Consider the following 9771-nt stretch of genomic DNA (forward strand, 5'->3'; position numbering starts at 1 on the left):
TGTGTGTGTGTGTGTGTGTGTGTGTGTGTGTGTGTGTGTGTGTGTGCGTGTGTGTGTGCCCATATTTTCAATTACTGGCATAAAGTCATTTCACTCACTGGCATATTCTTTACGTCTACATAAATAGGAAGGCTTTAACAATGAGAATGTTTTCTTTAAAAAGAACATATTCCTTTTGAAAAGGCATCTCTTGCAGTGAGCAAAACATCAGTGGGTTGTTATTTCCCCGTTAAAAGTTGGCAAACACACCACACATTTGCTCATGAATCCAAAGAACGCCGGAGACGACTCAGTGCAACAAGCAATCCATTGCAAAGAAAATAAATAACTCATGTTATAGATTAATTAGTGGGAATTCACAAATCAACAGTTGTGTTGATCGGACAAATCAAACCACTAAATGCAATTAAGCTCTCAGAAAAGGCCACCAAGAACTCATTAGCTGCAGTCATGTGGATGCTTAAAGACTGTTCATTATTTTAAAAATAATAGACGACGCAATATTGACCCTGTGATCCATTTCACTTTTTACCAGAGCATGTTTCAGGCTTTATTGACCTTCTAATCCTGCCCCTCTCTGGCAGCTACATAAACTTCTGAGCAGCCTTGTCTCTGCAAGGGAACCGTTACTTCACTTTCAGAGGAAAGGTTCTCCTATTACCACCGGGTAATAACCTTTTCAAGAGAGTACTTATATCACAAATGGAGAATCAGGGGTTGCTTTTTTTTTCCCTGCGATCAAAAAATATTTGAAGTGGACTTCAAACTCATATTTGACAGAAGTGGAGACTTCGCTTACTCATAGAAATACATTTAGAAAAAACACAGTGCCATTTACTGATTGTGTAAGCGTTATAATCTTTACCATCAACACTCAAAGGGATCCTCGAACACGCTGCCTAAAGCGCTTAAGCCAACTCACAGCACATCTGTATAGAACACTTTCTACGTATGCTCTGCCACTATTTGGCTTAATTCCGTCGAGATCCACTAAAGACACCATTAGATGTATGTTTTAATCCACTCAGACTTTGCAAACCGCATTTTTTTATGCAAAGCCGCCTGCTCGCTTGAGGACTGTTGTCAATAATGTATGGAAGTTGTGAAAAGTAAAAGCTGCTAATGGGCATGATGTTTAATAGAAATTTGCCTTATTTGGTCAGCTCCCTGTCTAAGTACATTGTTGTTTATGTGTTCGTTCATGCATGTTTGGTTACTATTGTTCTCACGTTTGAAGCATATATGCACTTTGACCTTATCCAACTTGCTTGTTTTGGTTACATACAAAGTGCTAGAAGGGGAACTTTACAACTACTCGTGTACTGAACAGTGTGTCACAAGAGATTCATAAGAAAACCCTGTAAAGCCTGAAGTCACCTTATTCAGTATGCATCTGTGTGCTTATAACCTTTGAACATTTCCTGCTGTAGTATTCCTATTTCTAAGATGGATTCAACAGAACACCAAAGTCCCTCTGGTCTTTTTCTTCCTCTTGTATTGTTCTATTCTTCCGATAATGAGAAGTAAAGAATTTGGTTTGATACCAGGCATCCCAGACTGGTGTGGCCTCATCAACACTTTTCATCCTGAGCTCCGCATGACAGAGAAGAGTTGTTACTCAGTCAGATATCTTGTAATTGACCAGAAGATTAAGATTTTTCAATCAGAGTTTGTTCACAAAGGCACACAAATGTGCACACTCAATCATTACGATGTCACCAATAAGCATGCGCTCCTTTGAGATAAGTGGACCTCTTGATTGAGCAAAGATGCACTGATGAGAAGCGTTCTCTTCAGTCCTGACTGTAGATATGAGCTGTGACAGTTTGGACCTGCCTGCCAAGCAGCGGTGTCCTGCCTGCCTGTGTGGCACTCTCCCCTGCCCCAGCTGTCAGCTGCACTCAGTCACTGTACCGATAATGAACTACCTTTGGCCAAGCCATCCTTTACTACAACATAGAGTATTTCCTCATGTGATCATCCTGACTGAAACCATATATTTTCTATGCAATGTTTACAGATAAATGTGAATATGTAGATGCTGTTTGTTGCTGAAAATACATCTACAGTCTACACATACATCAAACACAATACATATTGGATATCAATGTATACATATTTTCACGAGACTGTAAAAGATCTTGCAATGTTTCATCTAAATGCTGGTGGAGTGATTTTACACTCCATACTGTATGTATGCAGCACGAATCGTGGGTCAAATCTGATTTGCCCGATGAGCGAAGTGTTCCTTGTTTCAGGTCTGATGCTGTACCATGGGAATTCATGCCTAATGGTGCACCTCCTGGTCCTGTCACAGCACATGAAAGTAAGCCTGAGTGCTGTATGATAAAACCTCTACAGGGTCATGACTTATTGAGCTTCTTCAAATTGCTTCTCACGGTGCTGCATGCTCATCCTCCCTCAGGCCTGGCTCCATTATCGCCTGCTTCTGTCTGCAGGTGCTTTACGGTCACGTCACTGATTTCCTCTATTTAAGCCACGAGTTGAACTCCGACAGAAAGATGCCACACTCCATGAGAGAATGAGAATGATCTTGATTAGAGATTAAGCAGCACTGAAAGGTCACCAAACATACTAATTAAAAAACAAACAAACACAATAATGAAACCGTCCACCCACTTTTTATACCACTTTATTCAACTTAACGGGATACACGGTGGAGCAGATCCAAGCGGGTGAAGGCAGGACACACCCTGGGCAGGTCAAACACGGAGGAACAGACCAAATATTCACATTCTAGTTAAGTTTTACATGTAATCAAAATAACAAACAAAAAGTTGCTTTTTTAATTGAAGGATAATGACTCTTTTATATGACCTTTTTCATCAAAAAGAATCCATTTTATAAATGTCAGATTTGTTCAAGGAGACACTTTTCCTGGGCAAAGATAGGACCCATTGAGAGAAAAGATTTATCTGGATAGAGAGAGAGAGAGAGAGAGAGCGAGAGAGAGAGAGAGAGAGAGAGAGAGCGGGAGAGAGAGAGATGAGAAATAGGAAGTTAGAGCAAATGATTCAGAAAAGTAGATGACTTGAAATGGTATTTCTGTGCAAGTGATGCTATCTGAGCACAAAGAAGGAGTGTCAATCAATCAAAGTCAGAGGTATTCACTTCACTTCACAAGCCATGCGTGACTTCATAGTTAATATATGGGGTGACCTTCGAAAATGTCACTGGTAAAAGTCTGTGGCTCTTCCTTAAAGTCGCTTATGTATGGGGACTGATGCAAATCTACTATGTTCTTTCGAGAGAAGTAAATGACTTAGGAAATTGATTTTGACCACACACAGGCCACCTTGATAACATCTTGCTTTCAAGTTTATTTTGTTTGAATTTAGCTTCAATGTGTGACTACCTCCGCCATGTGTTGTGTGTCTTCATTGTGAGTCTGTTGCACTCTAAGGACCTTCAGCCCAGGTGCAGCGGTGGCCATGAAGCGCTGCAGCAGTGCGTGTGAAATGCCATTCCAAGTTAACAGACACACACCTTTACAACACAACAGCTGCCACAAAAGATCAGCATCCAGCCTGCCACACTCCAGGAGCTGCTTTCTAAAAGACCTCTGCTGTTCTGTTCTCCTCACTGCCTATTCCTACAAATGAAAGGTCAGCCTCATCTTATGACCAATAAACTCCAGCCTGTTTGACTGTGTCATCTTGCATCAGCTCAGGTTTACAAACAGCCCTACACTGAGGACTGTCGCTTAATAGAAGGATTCATTTTGAAATAAACATATTTTTCATTTGTTTCTCGTCCACAAAACAATACTCTTTCTCTCATGGATTCCCCAAATGGCTACAGTTTCTCTTTGATGGACATTTTATCAAAAGCAATAAACACATTATTTGTCTTTCTAGTAGCACATTAGTGGTTTCAAATAATATAAACTGCACGTGCAGCTCATCTAAAGCAGTGGTTATCCAATCAAGCATTCACTGTTCATGACTATTAGGTGATGTGATTGCCGTTTCGCGAGGACTGATAGTTAAAACAACTCATTAAAAGAGGAAGCCTGGCCATAATATAGTGAATTATCTACAATGCTGCTTAAACTGTCACATTAAAAAAGGGTTTGATCCCAGAGCTTGGCACCTGGCTCATATTAGAGAAGCTTTGATCCATTCTTCCCCTTGTTTTCCATCCTTTGTAACTATTAATTAGCTGTCTGGTTCCTTTGAAGGGAAATTTATTAGAAATTTAAAAAGCGAATAGAGGGAGGAGTGTTTTTGTATCCAACCAGATATCAAGTTGTGTGGGTGGCTTTTGCAGTGTAGCTGTAGTTGTGACAGGGTATTAGAATGATAGGAAATTCTGATATCCTGCCTGTTTATATAAAGATTTCTGTTTGCAGCCACTGTTCTTTTTAACGCAATTTAGCAGTGATGACTTGTACGCAGGTTCTGAGACACATTTTAATCGAGGGGCTGCATACAGCACAATGGGACTTGTAGCTGATGAAGTATAACAACCTGTAAAGAAAGACAACTCCAAATGTTTCTCTTAATTCTAAAACATAGCCACTCGAGCAGATTTTGAAAGCATTCGTGATGAGATAAAATTTTTAACCTGAATTAAAGAACTTGAATTTCTTTGAGGAAATGTTGAATCTGATGTCCGATACTACTGTGTTTCTTTTCAGACTAATTCTTTATGCTGTATTAGCTGCAATTTCTCTGCCTTTCAACATGTTCTGATAGGCTCGCCTTTATATCATGGCTTTCATACTAATGCTATTTCACAAGCAGTTCTACGATGTTAATGTTGTCTTATTCCCCATAGCAGTTGGTTTATTGAAAGAATTGCAAAAAATGTCTTATTTGTCATTTTCATTCTGTACAAGGTAATCCTCCAGGCCAGGCAGGACTCTCTGGTGAGCTGGCTTTGGTCATGTATATTTGACACCTCTGGAGAAAGACAGCTGAAATTGAATGGAAATCAATTACTAATCTCAAAAGAATATTGAAGAGATACTGAATACTGAAGGTTCACCCTGTTACAGAAGGAACATTGTGATCTGCGATCTTCAGGTTTCTCATCAGGAGTAACTTGTGGTTAATAGTTGTTGTTTTTTTGTTGCTGGTTTATTTTTACAGTCAATCAGTGGTTAGGCCTGAGTTGCACTGGCATCATATTTCAAAATTGAATCCCTCTCGTCTCCATTTATCCAACCTGGAACAGGTTAAGCAAAAGGGACAATCTTGCAATTGGTAGGATACGCCTGTTCCACAGGTTTATCCTATGTTCCTTAGTCACTGTCACCAAGAGACACCTGCATATCATGATGTTGCCATCGCCATGTGTCACAGCAGGGATGACGCCATCAAAATAAAACTTGGAGTCCTACCCAGAGAAATTAGTCTTTATGAGCAGGTGTTCACCTTTCGAAAATATATAAAATGAATTCAGTGTGTTTGAGTGTCCAGAAAAGCGCTATATAAAAGCTATGCATTATCATTATTATACACTTAGATCAACTTCTCAACTTTTCAGTGCCAGTTAAGGGCCAAGATGTACCTCATCAGAGATGACAAAATGATTTATTAAGGCCATCAACTCACATTATCCAGTATGTGTGTGGATTAATGAGTGAATCAATATGCTGAGAGTGTGTGAGGCTGTATCTAAGCAAACATATTAGTAAAGTCGATGGGCAAAATAATCTTAAGTTCGCCAAAATATTAAATCACATGAGCATAATCTAGAATGGAACTAACAAAAAAAAAAAAAGCTCACATGAATGTGGGATGTTGACAGTGAAGGTTGACCATGTCAAATGCACATTAAATTTGTTAAATTGTGCTGCTCTGTCCATCTCTTGAGAGTCTCTCTGCTTGGCTCGGGTTGTTCTAGGATACAAAATGATTAAATTAGATATTGCCAAGTGTCTTTACACAGTAACAATGCTGCCTGTCAGTGTCTCTTGTAGCATATGCCATCTTTTGTCAAATCTGTATTCCCTTTCTTTAGTTAATAGGGGCGTCTGTGAGGATAGGAGCCAGTTTGTAATGGTAAGAAGTCAAAAATTGGAAGGGAAAACCCAAATTAGATGATGTGCCTTATCTCAGACTGGTATAAACATGTCACATCGATGAATGTGAGGGTGTCGTACTGTGGAAAAAATCATAAAGTGTGGAAATGGAAATGCTGAGAGTGTGATCAGCCTGGCCAGCCGCTGCAGCTGTTAGAGAGGCACAAGATCATCATGGCCATCATTAATCTGCGCCTTGCACTTCGAGCCGATTTCGGAAACTGCAGCTGGTGTCCCTGACTCAGACTCTGACCTCGACCCCTTCATCCTCACAGAAGTGATCATGTCTCTTAACAATGCCTGTGGGCTTCACCTGACCGATGGTGCTTTTCGCCACACCTCTCTTCTCACATTTACCTGTCAATAGCACTTGCTCTGGTACTTTACATGAAGAATATGTCCTGCCTTTGTACTTTTCAAACCTGTTAAAGTACCGGCTCAAAAACTTTCATTTTGCTTGTGGTCAGTTTAGCCTGGAAAATGTCCACAAAAACTTGATTGTTCCAATGGTCTTGTTGCAAAAACGTATGACGTCAACGTCGCCCCAATAAAAATTCTGATAAATACAAATTAAATCACAAAAAAATACATTGCTGAAGAAACAAATTTTAAAAAAAAAGTTTCTTCCGAATAAAAGATTTAGTTCACATGTACCACAGAGCCATGTCCTCCCTCGTTTTCATTCCAGTTGCTTTGATTTATGAGACAGGTTCACAATCGATTTTTATGAATCCATAGGATTTTCCACAGCATGTCATGTGTGCTGCGCAACTCCGCACATGCAGAAAAACTATCACAGTTTCACCAATATTCATGATTAACAACATCAGCAAAGAGTCTTTCTTCTAAACTGGAAAAAAAACCCAACTCCTGACATTCATAGACTTGTAGCCACCAGAATAAGCTCATGAGGTAAGGCAGTTCAACTGGAAACTCCTCAGCTGACAGCCAGTGAAGCCTGAACAGGTCTCTGTTGGAGTGACCCAGGGGTTTGGGGGGGGGGGGGGGGGGGGGTAGGCTGTAGCGCTCTCCTACACCTTCCTACTCCCAACACACCATCCACATCTAACCTCCAAGGGGGTCCATGTTTTCATATGTCAGATTTTGGTACTTGGGCATTGGTAATTGGTTTTTTTAAAGGTCTAAAGGTTTAAAGATTTTTATTTTTATTTCTAAAAACAGCTCACTCTATGTGGTGTCATACCATGTTCAGTTATTTTTAGAGACCTGGCGGGAGAGCAGAGAGCATCATGGCATGAAATAGGTGGAAGTGGCTGGGAAAGAAGAGAAAATATTTCCATCTTCTTTCATGGTAAAAAATCTGACAAGATAACGCAGTGGCTCTGAGGGACTGTGAGATGTGCACTTTTCATTCTCAGGCATGATGTTGTGTGTGGATTTTTAGTATTAATGCCCTTTGACAGCTAAGTGACAGCAATCATTCCTGAGGCCCACCAGCAATGGGCATACAGGGGTTATTGAACTCGAAGAACTCACAATGCAACCAAGACACATGCGCATGCACGCACACACATATGGCACCGAAGGTTGTGCACACATACATGAATAAATTGTCTGAAGAGGTTATGGCTCTGGCAGACCCCTGGGAGTGTATGACAAGCTGTCTCTGTTACATAGTCTATTTTCGCTGGTCAGCTGCTGATGTATGAAAGCTCTGAAAAACAGTCGGTGACATTTAGAAAAACTGTTTATTTTATAATTGAAATAATAGTAGGACGTGTCAGCTGCCAGATTTCTCCAGTAGACTGGGTTTGTTTATGTAGACTTTGTGGTGAATAAACTCATATGTGTCTGTTCTCCGCATTCATATTTGTGTGTTTGTACCTGCGGTTTACAATATTATTCAATCCTCTCTCCTCTACCTATTCCCTCTCAGTCTGTGGCACTCTCTCTTGGGTCCTCAGTGTCCCTCTGCTTGCTTTCAGACTGCATTTTGGTGACAGCAATGTCAAAACACGTCAGCTGTACTCAGAGGAGAGCAGGTTTTAGTGGCACCAGGCTCCACCACCATCTCTCACACTGACTATAGTCAACCTCATCCCTCCCTTGAATGACAACATTAGAGGTGATCCCACACCCACCAAAATAAACACAGTGTTTTTGTAATCAGTTCCTTATAGACTGCTCCAAGCTGAATAGAGCATAAACTGAGCTCTAATAATACCTATAAATGAGATAATGTGTATACTGAAGATGATAATACGGCAGATAGAACATAGCAGTAAGTACGGTACATAGCAACAAGATACATAGAAACAAAGGGGGGGGGGGGACAGAGACAGGTACAGCAATTAACTGTAGTCAACTCACGTTTTGTGTCTCATCAAGTGTTATTTTTAGCTCTCATTTCTGTAGGCTTTTTTTTTTTTTTTTTTCAAACAAACATGTTGCAATCAAACACTCATTTTCATTCTATGTCACTGCTCTGGCATCTGGTCAAAACAGAGAAAACGAGACAAGTGCCCACTGCTTGTCCAGGGTGTCAAACCTGGTTAACCTCATAATAATCTCCTAATTCTGTGGCTTCCAATTTCAGAGGCTCTACTTGAAATACTCTGCGGGTACAGCCGCAGGGGATCTGTGAAAGGACGCAACTGTAGCCTTAAAAATGTACATCGTGGGGATAAATATAGAAAGGATCATTTGCACCTTGGTCTATAAGAACACACTGGGACACAATTAGAAAAACACAAGCTTTATTACTGGCAGTTCCTGGGGTGTAGATGTTTGGATTATTAGGTTTAAAAACAAATAAAAATCAAATTCAAAAGTATCAGCATAACTTACTATAAATGTCATACCCAAACAAGATTTTCATATGTTGAGATTCTGTTATAATGAATAGTTATAATGAATTATCAATATGTAAACTATCCAAAGTAAAATGTGAATGAAAGCACTTTGGTTAACATTATTGGCAGAATTTGACCAATGATAGTAATACATGAAGCTTCAGTCATATGGACACCTTCTGCATCAAAGCGTATTTAAAAAACAACAACAACGGGACAACCAGATTAAAAATACAACTCATTTATTGAAATACACATATTCTCATGATTTGCAATACTTGACGTACTCACGTGATGCACAATTTAATTTCACCTAATATTTACTGGCAGAACAACCTGAGCCTCCCCCTGACTCGATATGTAAGGTTGTAACTGTAAAAGTGAAAACAAACAAGCTACTAGTGCAAGATGGCATTTAACTCTTGTTTGATGTTTTGTCCACAAAGGACTCAAGTACAAATCATGACAATGAATGGAGGAAGAACTATAAACCTAATCAGCGGCTGCTTGCTGGACAATTGCATGAGTCACTAAACACATGTTTATCAGCCTCAACGTCCCCAATCAAGAAAGGCCCCACCCTTTGAACATAACCTCAAAGATTGAATGGTTAAAAACTCAGATTGTATGCACACATCCTGTAGAATTACATATTTTCCAATCCTTACTTTATAAACTTTACTAGGCAGACTGATTTCCTTCTTCGGCATATTAAAAACACCCGATCAGATCCATACGAAAACTCAGTTTAATCCAGAAAGGAACGCTGCACAGATGGACAACCTTCCTATTCTTTAACAGGAATACCGGAGATAGCTTCCAGCAATATAGTGCACTTTCCTAGATAGATGTGGAGATGACACGCTGCATGGGTTTGACAACTGTCACGTTACATCAGCCTTTGAACGC

Source organism: Lipophrys pholis (genome assembly GCF_963383615.2).
Source record: "Lipophrys pholis genome assembly, chromosome: 13".
Lineage (NCBI taxonomy): Eukaryota > Metazoa > Chordata > Actinopteri > Blenniiformes > Blenniidae > Lipophrys > Lipophrys pholis.